The sequence below is a fragment of the Heptranchias perlo genome, chromosome 9, assembly GCF_035084215.1.
Source record: "Heptranchias perlo isolate sHepPer1 chromosome 9, sHepPer1.hap1, whole genome shotgun sequence".
NCBI classification, from domain to species: domain Eukaryota; kingdom Metazoa; phylum Chordata; class Chondrichthyes; order Hexanchiformes; family Hexanchidae; genus Heptranchias; species Heptranchias perlo.
The window spans coordinates 66,795,955-66,807,983 of record NC_090333.1 but is presented as its reverse complement, the minus strand read 5'-3'; the positions used below and the strand labels follow the sequence as shown (position 1 = coordinate 66,807,983).

General features: G+C 44.4%; 1 protein-coding gene across 1 annotated transcript in view; it reads right to left on the bottom strand.

The window, feature by feature from the left end:
* ddr2a (discoidin domain receptor tyrosine kinase 2a) overlaps positions 1–12,029 on the bottom strand; it is a 166,120-nt gene that overhangs the window by 133,347 nt on the left and 20,744 nt on the right. Inside the window, exon 2 of the mRNA XM_067990681.1 lies at positions 11,171–11,316. The gene's annotated coding sequence lies outside the window, so the exon portion shown is untranslated. The remainder of the gene's footprint in view (positions 1–11,170; positions 11,317–12,029) is intronic.

Sequence of the window (12,029 nt, the reverse complement as noted above, 5' to 3'; positions counted from 1 at the left end):
CAACTTATATAGCACATCGACTCCTCCCAGTCCCACCAAAATAAATAAATGTTTCCCTTTTGCTTCCTCTTCGGCTAGACAGCCAGCCGAAACTGGGCATTGTGTGCACTGCGGAGTTGAGTCCTAAAATGGCAGGAGGGTCCTGTTGATGTCATAGGATCCCGATTTAAATACCTAAATCAGCTGTGCACTTGCTTCAGGCGGCCGCGTGGGAAGCCTACTCCGAGGGCCCTGGCAAAACGGCCATGGCCACGGCCACGGCCACAACGGGACGGTAAGTTCTGCCCCAAGATTTTCAGGGCTCTGTCGTCCCGTTACCGCCGGGCGAAAGGCCTTATAATCTACCCCTACACTTCAGGCAAGCTTTGCTTCATGTCTGGCCATTCTGGGCTGAACTTCAGTAGAAGCCTAAAGTCCACTCACGTATCTCTGTGGAGACTTGGAGTGGATTCCAACTTCATAGTTAAATGACTTTTTAATCAAACCCACACAAGGCACCCCTGTGCAGATGGCCCTGCAGATCTCAGTGTTGACAAACAATACTGCATGTGTAGGAGTAAAGATGGGAGCCAGGATATTGCATTTTGGGTCTTTTAGCAGCAGTACAGTTTACAGGAAACGTTCTAATATTAAATGAAGAAGAATTTGCATTTATATCAGATTCAAATTCATTTTAACACCCTGAAGGAAATTTTATTTTTCTTGTATTGAGGATAGGATTTAAGCTTTATTTATACAGTGAGCAGCTAAAAACGTCATTTGTACTTGCCATGCATAGGCTGGTACAGACAAGGAAACATTTGCAGGGCTATGGGGAAAAAGTGGGGGAATGAGACTAAGAACATAAGAAATAGGAGCAGGAATAGGCCATCCGGCCCCTCGAGCCTGCTCCGCCATTCAATCAGATCATGGTTGATCTTCGACCTCAACTCCACTTTCCCGCCCGATCCCCATATCCCTTGATTCCCTTAGAGTCCAAAAATCTATCCATCTCAGCCTTGAATATATTCAATGACTCAGCATCCACAGCCCTCTGGGGTAGAGAATTCCAAAGATTCACAACCCTCTGAGTGAAGAAATTCCTCCTGATCTCAGTCTGGAATGACCGACCCCTTATCCTGTGACTATGCCCCCTAGTTCTAGTCTCTCCAGCCATGGGAAACAATCTCTCAGCACCTATCCTGTCAAGCCCCCTCAGAATCTTATATGATTCAATGAGATCACCTCTCATTCTTCTAAACTCCAGAGAGTATAGGCCCATTCCACTCTCTTCATAGGACAACCCTCTGATCCCAGGAATTAATCTAGTGAACCTTTGTTGCACCACCTCCAAGGCAAGTATATCCTTCCTTAGATAAGGAGACCAAAATTGTACGCAGTACTCCAAGTGAGGTCTCACTAAAGCCCTGTACAATTGTAGTAAGACTTCCCTACTCTTGTACTCCAACCCTCTTGCAATAAAGGCCAACATGCCATTTGCTTTCCTAATTGCCTGCTGTACCTGCATACTAATCACCCCCAACCCCATGAGACTAAAAGCCAGCACAAGCACGATGGGCCAAATTACCTACTTCAGTGCTGTAAGATTCTATGATACCTATAGCTTCAAAAGCTTTTTTGTTGGCTATCAATAAGATAGCATCTCAATTTATATATTAAAACAACATACATTAAAAAACAAACAGCTTTTGTATTCTGCAGAAAAAAACATTTTTCCAGACCACTAACATGGCAACACTTTCCAGTTATTGTACTGCTCATTATCTCTTCCTCCTGTTAATCACCCTTCCCAATGTACATCACCCTCTCCATTCACATTTTGGAAAGTGTGCAAACACAGGTTCAGAGGTAGATGGAATACAGCTCTGGAGCTATTTGAGGCCCACCTTTTCCTCCCCACTTCAACAGTGGCCCTCAGTAAACCTGCTGCTCCATGTATCGCTCAGGGGTGCATTAGTTCTCAAGCCTATGGGGACCCAGCCAAATATCAGGCCCCTGCCCAGAGACCCAAACAATTATGAGGCCCCTGCCCAGAGACCCAGACAAAGATGGGGCCCCTGCCCAGAGACCCAGACAAAGATGGGGCCCCTGCCCAGAGACCCAGACAAATATGGGGCCCCTGCCCAGAGACCCAGACAAATATGGGGCCCCTGCCCAGAGACCCAGACAAATATGGGGCCCCTGCCCAGAGACCCAGACAAATATGGGGCCCCTGCCCAGGGACCCAGACAAATATGGGGCCCCAGCCCAGGGACCCAGACAAATATGGGGCCCCAGCCCAGGGACCCAGACAAATATGGGGCCCCTGCCCAGAGACCCAGACAAATATGGGGCCCCTGCCCAGAGACCCAGACAAATATGGGGCCCCTGCCCAGAGACCCAGACAAATATGGGGCCCCTGCCCAGAGACCCAGACAAATATGGGGCCCCAGCCCAGGGACCCAGACAAATATGGGGCCCCAGCCCAGGGACCAAGACAAATATGGGGCCCCAGCCCAGGGACCCAGACAAATATGGGGCCCCAGCCCAGGGACCCAGACAAATATGGGGCCCCTGCCCAGGGACCCAGACAAATATCAGGGCCCTGCCCAGGGACCCTGACAAATATCAGGCCCCTGCCCAGAGACCCAGACAAATATGGGGTCCCTGCCCAGAGACCCAGACAACTATGGAGCCCCTGCCCAGAGACCCAGACAACTGTGGAGCTCCTGCCCAGAGACCCAGACAAATATCAGGCTCCTGCCAGGATCACCGTGACTCGCTGATGTGCAGGAAGAGTAGGAGCCTTCTAGTGTTCAAAATTGTTGATGGGTTGATGTGTAACCAAACTTTTCCTCACATCCTCTCTTGCCAATAATGTTAAATCTGTCTCCTCTGGTGACCGACTCTCCTGCCTTACATAATTTTAACTTTAACATTTTCTCTGTCAATTTTCTCCCTTCCCCTGGTGATTGTCCAATAGCAAGTGGCGTTATTTCCATGTGAGCCTCAATAGTAAGTGGTGGCAGGCTATTCAACCTCTGGAACCATCACAGCCAAGGCCAATCCTGCGCTTGCCCAATGTGCACACTCACATATTTGCTGCGTTTATGTTTGGCTACTCCAGCCAGTTTCCACCCTGCCCCCTCCAAGTCAGGGACACTGAGGTCAATTATAACATTCCTACGGCTGCCTCTACTGTGATAAACTAATTCAGTATAGACCAGGAGCCGAATCTTGGGACCTTCCAGGTTCATATGTCTCAGCCACTCACTGGATAAACTCATTGCACCTTTTATCTCATTTTTTTTTATCTAAGTTGGTGTTGATTTGGATTCTCGAGGCAGTAAATGGGGATATAGTGAACAGGAGGAGCATTTCCAGCCAGGGTTCAGGTCATCAATCTGCTAATATTTTAATACTAAAAGTGCATCCACAGGTACCCGACTCAACACTGACATGAGACTGACTCCTTAGGCAAGTCTGGCCTATGCTGCTGCCAATTCAAAATTTGACGACTCATGTAATTTATAGTGGCAAAAAGAAGTTAGATTTCAGCAGGAATCAGACCTCCCCTACACCCTATAAAATGCAGTGTAAAAACTACTGGGTTGACAGTGTATCTTTCCTCAACTCATTTCCTGGGAAAGTTCAAATATAAGCAAATGTTATCAGGATCTAATTTACTCCTCATATGCTGATACAATCTGTTCTCTGAAATACAAGTCTGGCTGTAAGCTGCTTTGTTTTGTTTTATTCATTCTTGGGATGTGGGCATCGTTGGCAAGGCCGGCATTTATTGCCCATCCCCAGTTGCTCTGAGAAGATGGTGGCGGGCCTTCATCTTGAACCGTTGCATTCTTTGTAATTTATTTTTGATGCAATCGAGTGGCTCGCTAGGCCACTTCAGAGGGCAGTTAACAGTCAACCACTGTCGGTGTGGGACTGGAGTCACATATAGGCCAAACTGGGTAAGGATGGCAACTTTCCTTCCCTGAAGGACATTAAAACAACAACAACTTATATAACGCCTTTAACGTAGTAAAATGTCCCAAGGCGCTTCACAGGAGCGTTATCATGCAAAATTTGACACCGAGCCACATATTAAGACAGGTGACCAAAAGCTTGGTCAAAGAGGTGGGTTTTAAGGAGCGTCTTATAAGTGGGGAGAGAAGTCGAGAGCCAGAGAGGTTTAGGGAGGGAATTCCAGAGCTTAGGGCCTAGGGAACTGAAGGCAAGGCCGCAAATGGTAGAGCAATTAAAATCGGGGATGTGCAAGAGGTCAGAATTGGAGGAGCGCAGAGATCTCTGAGGGTTGTAGGGCTGGAGGAGGTTACAGAGATAGGGAGGGATTTGAAAACAAGGAAGAGAATTATAAAATCGAGGCGTTGTCCGACCGGTTTGAATGAGTTCAAGTTTATGGAGGGTGGAAGGTGGAAGGCTGGCCAGGGGAGCATTGGAATAGTCAAGTCTACAGGCAACAAAGGCATTAGTGAATCAGTTGGGTTTTCACAACGATCCAACAGCTTCATGGTCACTTTTACTGATACCAGCTTTTTATTTCCAGATTATTTTATTTTTCTGACCTACTACATGCATGAGGAATGGCCAGATCAAATGTTTTCATCCGATGTTACAGAGTGTATAAAGTGGCATTTCCCTTCTTCTTTTTGCCCCTTTAGCGACATTAATGGGGTAAAAAATTGGTGAGGACCTGTACTGCCAGATCCCCATTTTGTAGCCTGCTGAATGTGAATGCCAGTCAGTCAGCGATACTCATCAATAAAATCAGATAGACAAAGTTTGCATAATTTATTCATTTTGATTTTAAAGGAGTGATGGGGAATAGGTACATCCCATTGTGAAAATGGTATTCTGTTCATTCATTTATTTCATATCGAATATAAAGCAGTTTTTTGGTTTACAATTGGCCTTGTTTCACTCCATCAAAAGAGAGAAAATGAAGAAAGAGACCATGGGATTCAAATATATAATTCCCAGAAAATGAAACTGCAGGTGATTAAAGACATGAAAAAGACTAATTGCATTTTAGGTTTTATAGTTCAAGAGTAAAGAAGTTATGATGAATTTGTACAAGTCAATGGTTAGGCCACAGTTGGAGTACTGTGTTGGGAGGACATTAAAACCGTAGAGAGCGCGCAGCACAGGAGCACCAGAATGAGGCCAGGGGTAGGAAACTATATAGTTGTGAGGAGAGACTTAAGATAATGATCCCATTTGCACCGGAACTGAAAAAGATTAAAATGAGATCTAAAAGACGTTTTTAAAATTATGGAAAGTTTTGCTAGGGTGAGTAAGGAAAGGGCGAATAGGGAAAGACTATTTCATTGGGTTGGGGAGTCGGTGACAAGGGGTCAATGATTTAAAATGGCCACTAAGAGAGTCTGAAAAGAGGTTGGGAGAAATGTCTTCATTCAGAGGGTTGCCGGAACATAGAATGCTTTCCAGCAGGGAATAACTAAGGCAGAGACTTCTAAGAAAAAGGTGGACAAATATTTTAAGCAGAGGAAGCTGCAGGGCTCTGGCGAGAGAGAGCAGGACAGTGAGATTAATTTTTGGATTGCTTTAGCAAAGCGGTGGCACATTCGCAACAGGACCAATTTTAACTCCCAGCAGGAAGCTGATGGGAGCGGACGGCATTCCCCGCCCTGAGCAGTGAGTTGGAGGCCCGGCAGATTTTAACATTTAAGATTTGAATGCCGCCAGTCAGCTGCTCGCCCGTTTTGGACGGAAAGTGGCAGCTGGCCGACAGGTGGGCGAAGATTGGGCAGCCCAAAGGCCGCCCGCCTGTCAGCGTCATGAGAAGTCCGCCAGCTGCATGGTAAGTCGTGGTGGGGGCGATGGGCGGTATTCCAAAGGTCTCACGGCTGATGGAGGGGGGAGGGGCCGGGGAAGCAAGCCTGCTTCTCCTGGCCCCATTAAGGAAAGGTTTCTCACTTACCTTCAGTGACTTCGCTGGCCTCCCGATAGCTTTACCAGGTGGGGTGGCTGCGGTGGGATCCCCCCTTAGGAGTGGACTGAAATGCCATCGGCGTCCAATGTACGTCCTGGGACCCCGATTTGCGTTTATTAATGAGGTTCCTGCTGTGGTCTGGAGGGAGCTGCTCCATTTAAACTGCTCCATGAATGGAGCTGCTCCATTTAAACTGCTCCATGAATGGAGCTGCTCCATTTAAACTGCTCCCCCCACCCCCACCCCCCCACTCCTTTCCTGTTGCACGGGAAAGAGTTAAAATTACCCCAATGTGTCAAATGGCCTCTTTCTGTGCTGTAAACGTCAATGGTTTCTATAATCTTAAACTTTTAATTATTAATACATACAGGTACAATTCATACAATGAACCCAACCAAGAAACCTTGTGTCCCTTTACTATCTACCTTACCGATGCAGCTTACTTGTAATCTTTGGGCTGAATGGGCAGAAGCAAGGATGGCAGTACAGTACTTCAACCCAAATTTTGGGCTTTTCAGCCATGGCACCTCATATGTATTCAGGATGTGCGACGAGTTAAGCTCTCACTCAGAACGAACAAGAGTAAATTACATAGGTGTGAAACCTAACTAGAAGACCGAAATGAGGGAGTTTCAGTCAGAACCGGGTGTCCAGTCAGATATTATACCCTCCAATGTCTCCTCGATATACTGAAACAGCCAATTGCCACCCTGATCCACCTCAGTAACCTCAAGATCAAGGAGGGGCTTGTGCAACAAAGGGGCAGTGCCAACTTCACTTTGAATGCTGCACTTTCAGTAAAACATGGCCACCACTACCCTGACTGGTGCATGCCGCTCCTGTACTAGCGGGGAAAGTTTAACCGAAAAATAACAGGCAAAATCTGTTCAACAACCTGCGCACAGATCTACCTGCACAATTACTCAAGATTGTGGCTGAGTTCAGAACCTGCCTGCATGGTGTTAGCATGGTTTAAGATAGTATTGTGCCATTGGTAATGGTGAGTCGTGTAATGAGGAACATTCGAATCAAGTAACGAGTAATATTTGGATCAGATCCCTCAGTAGGAGAATCATACACACATTGCCTGTGTAAAGCACTTTACAGCCAATGAAGTTGAAGCTGGCGTTGTTCTCCTTGGAACAGAGATGGTTGCGAGGAGATTTGATAGAGGTATTCAAAATCATGAAGGGTCTGGACAGAGTAGATAGAGAGAAACTGTTCCCATTGGCGGACGGGTCAAGAACCAGAGGACACAGATTTAAGGTGATTGGCAAAAGAACCAAATGTGACATGAGGAAAAACTTTTTTACACAGCGAGTGGTCGTGATCTGGAATGCACTGCCCGAGGGGGTGGTGGAGGCAGATTCAATCGTGGCCTTCAAAAGGGAATTGGATAAGTACTTGAAAGGAAAAGATCTGCAGAGTTACGGGGATAGGGCGGGGGAGTGGATCTATCAGGATTGCTCTTGCAGAGAGCCGGCACGGACTTGATGGGCCGAATGGCCTCCATCCATGCGGTAACCATTCTATGATTCTAAGTACTTTTGAAGTGGAGTCACTGGTGTAATATAGCGAAACGTGACAGCCAATTTGCACACACAAACAGAAATGAGATAATGATTAAATAGTCTGTTTTTGTTTTTAAGTGATGTTGGTTGAGGGATTAATATTGGCCAGGACAACGGAGAGAACTCTTGGAATAGTGCAGTGGGATCTTTTATGTCTACCTGAGATGGCAGAGGGGGCCTCAGTTTAACGGCGCATCTGAAAGATGGCATCTCTGACGTGCAGCACTCCCTCAGTACTGCACTGGGGTGTCGGCCTAGATTTTGTGGTCAAGTCTCTGGAGTGGGTTTTGAACCCACAACCTTCTGAAGAGGAGAGAGTGCTACCAACTGAGCCACGACTGACAAACTGAAGTTATCACTATCATTGTCAGTGGTTTGCTTGTAAATAAGCATGTTTTGACCAGAGATAGCCTTTTGTTATCTGGAACGTTTCAATCAATTGCAGATTTTCACTTCAATGACAGACTGCCTTTTGTAGTCCTCCCTCACAGATGAAATGAGAACATTCTATCTTAAAGCGAATACTACGGGTAACATATGCTATTTATTATTCAGAACGCGCAGCCTCCAGCACGATATGAATAAGATGCAGATACGTTGCTTTCATGTAAAAATATTAAATTGGAGTCAAAAAAGGTTCTTGATTTAATTAAATCCAGCTAGTGTATGCCACGTAAGTCACTGGAACTTTTAAAAATGTGAAAAAAAACTCTTTCCCTCTCTCACTATTTTCCCACAAGAGTATTGACTCTTGGGTACAGGTGATAGCCCTCCACTATCTTCATATGTGTGAACCTAACTAGTGAATGTAAGGTGACTATTCAACTGTGGTGGGCATTATAGCAAAATCTAATCCTATCCTCAGCAGACTTCACACTTCCATACTTTCCAGCAAGAGTCACTGGATAGCAACCAGGAGCAGGGACCCTGGCTGATATTTACCTTTACAATCCCAGGTACTCTCAAGTCAATTGTGGCATCTCTAGTTGCGATCAGTCTACTCAGTGCTAACCAAAATCCAGCAAGGGACATGCTAGGCAGTGCACCGACCAACCGAACCACTGTTTGAGCCCAACACTGAAAACTACATTCTATATAAATTTATGCAGGGAAGCAGACGATAGGACCCAATTATGAATTGCTGCAATACACCAAAGCAGTTACTGCCACTTCATCTGCCTTAATATGTGCATTAGCTTCAATAAACAATTGACTTGCATGGTCGTGGCACACTTGATGTAATGCCATCAGCAACACCTGGTCTGCCAGACAAGATTTCCACTATGCCAACAGCGGCAGCTCATGGCATAAGATTTTATTTGAAGATTGTATCGTTATTCGGACAGTGGTTCAGTGATGTCATGAAGTGCCCTGGGCTCTTGATGTCATTAGTAACCTGGAAATGGTGGTCCTGATTTTAACTCTGGGTGGGAAGTGATGACAAATCGGCCACTGACACACAAAATAGTTGGCAAGATTACAGGGGCCATCTCGTGGGCATTTCGTGTTAGGGATGGATGGTGAGGGGGGGCGCGAGTTCACGGCAGGAGAGCCCTAAGCTTTCCATATGGGGCCTGGAGGATCACACTGCTCTTCCTGGCCACACAAGGAAAGTTTTTTAAAAACATACCTGTTTGGGCCTCTTCTGGCTGTGGCTCCTCTTCCCACTGCCTTCACCACGGCTTCCCATCTCAGGCCACCAGTTAAAATTGCAGTCGGCGTCCAACACACATATGTAAAGAAGGATCCCGGCAACTTTGGACGGGTGTCCTTGCCGCCTGCTCAGTAGAGCAGGTTAAAATTCGGAACGATGGGTTCCTGGCGACTTTCCCGTGGGTAAGTAACCTGGGTGATTCTAACTGCCTACTGGCCTGGTTTCCATCGGTTGAGGTGTCTTGCAAATCAACAAGTAACTATGTTAACTCCTCTTTAAAGGAAAAGCTAATTAAAGCATAAATGTAGAGAACCAAGGACTCCTATAATTGGAGCAACTCTTTACATGTTAAAGTATTTCAGGCCTTATTATTGCTGATGCTACAGAAAAGACAGCATGTTTAAAATATTACTACAGAATTGAAACCTACCTATTAATAATTCATATTATTGGGCACATCCCCTGTGGCATAGATCACTGGAGCAAATGGTGTTAATCAAAATGTCACTTGCAGCTGGATCTTTGGGCAAATGTTGCAGGGAATTTTAAGCTTCAAGATAATTTTGGTTTTGTTACAAAAGTGGAAGAGGCAGGCACTTTTGAACAAAATTATATGTTTGCTAGATACCATTTATCATGCAATAGAGTGTGTTTCTGACTCAGGATAAACATTGTGCAATTGAGTTGTTTCCTAACTTGGATTAAACATGTAATGGGTGCATTTCATAACAAAGGGGAAGGGGCATGGATCGAATAAAGTTATACTTTGCCAGATTCCATTTATCATGCAGTAGGGTGTTTTTCTGACTCAAGATTAACATTGTGTAATAGGGGAGTTTTCGAACTAGGAATATGTTGGGTGGAATCAGATGGATCCAATGATCATGATCCAAATCCAACTACAATCTGATCAGATATTTTCTTTTGTTTGGATCTCTGAAATGGGAGTTTGTGCAAAGCATTGTATTTACTGTCAGCTCACTGCTCTTCCAACCAATGCAATATTAAATTGGCGTGCAAGTGTCTCTGGATGGCTCAATTGGTAAAGAAAGTGTGTATCTGAGAAATACAGACCAGAAGGTATGATTCCCAATTTGTGGTGATGTTGCTGATTTCTCCTCAGAAAAATAAGCCAATTTCCTGTTCCTGGTCACAATGTGACAACCTCTGTTGGAAGGTGCATGTACGTAGACATAGGGCAAGGTCAGAATTGGGTTCACCTCTGTTGCCTCTATTACTGAACACCCTGCCCAACAGTCTATGATAACACATGAGAAATGTTCACTTGGGGAAGGTACAGGAGGGCAACCAGCACCTGTGGAGCTGTATTGTAACAGGAGTTAACTCCTTCAGGAGAGGAGAGGAGAAAACGAACATAGAAAATTGACTTGGTATTGAAAATATGAAAGAGGTTATGCAGGGTTCAAAGTAAATATTTATTATTCAGTGCTTTAGCTGAGTTAGGATTCTATAAAATGGGAGAATGAAAAGGGAATTTGATGAGTTGCAGTTCTTGTGGACCTTGCTGTGCTGTTTTGTGGAGATGACTGTACAGAATTCTTACTTGTCTAATTATTCCCTCAAAAATCAGAAGTATGGTTTCGAAACAAAAGAACATCCTTTAGTTTCACATGGGAAAGTACAAGAGATGAGAAATCAATTAGGTCCGAGGGAAAACGTACTTGCGACAAATCTCTCCAATATAGAGGCTTAAAAATATTCATGACTTTATTGCACCAGTAAAAGTGAAAAGGAAAATCTGTGAAATTTAGAACAGAATGTGGTAAAGGGAGAAAAGATTGGTTAAATGCAAGAAATATAATCTATGCCCTTGAGGGAATCATCATCACAACTGCCTGTGATTGAGCAACAGAAATCCTTTCACACTGCAACCTCACAGAAGTACAATTAAAGCTATAGCAGTGATTTTTCTACAGTGCAGTATTACTGAAGGCTACACACAAGGCATGTAGCTTTTTAAAAAAAACTTACATTCGATGAGTTATACTTCGGTTACTGAAACATCCTGTTCTGTATGTCCCTCTCCATCGTCTGCCTTCCAGCACAAGGGTATGTGACACTGTGGACTGGCAGTTTTGGTGGAGTTACTCAGAATGGAGTCAGCAGCTTTGGAAATGCTAAAGTTAAAACAAACAAAAAAAGAATGAACAAAATAAGCAAAATATCCGTTTTACAGTTGAAACGCTGTAAAATCCTGAGACTTCAATTGGACAGACTTCATTTTTGTTTCCTCCCACTGAATTGCTACAGACAAGGTCATTGCCCAGTTCTTCCATTTAACTTTTGATCACTATATTTTATTACATTTTTAAAAATAATAGTCACGGGGATAGTACAAATCTACCACTCGTCCAAATTATACGCTCTGTCTATTTAAAACAAGATGTGGAGATGCCGGTGATGGACTGGGGTTAACAATTGTAAACAATTTTACAACACCAAGTTATAGTCCAACGATAAAATAAAATCGTTGGACTATAACTTGGTGTTGTAAAATTATTTAAAACAATGATGTGGAGATGCCGGTGATGGACTGGGGTGGACAAATGTAAGGAATCTTACAACACCAGGTTATAGTCCAACAGTTTTATTTGAAAATCACAAGCTTTCGGAGCTTTCCTCCTTCGTCAGGTGAGTGTGGGATTCCATGAAGGATCTCTGACTATATATGCGGTAACCTTCATGGAATCCCACACTCACCTGACGTAGGAGAAAGCCTCCGAAAGCTTGTGATTTTCAAATAAAACTGTTGGACTATAACCTGGTGTTGTAAGATTCCTTATATTTAAAACAACTTAATTAATGTTAAACATTATGCATGAACTTAAAG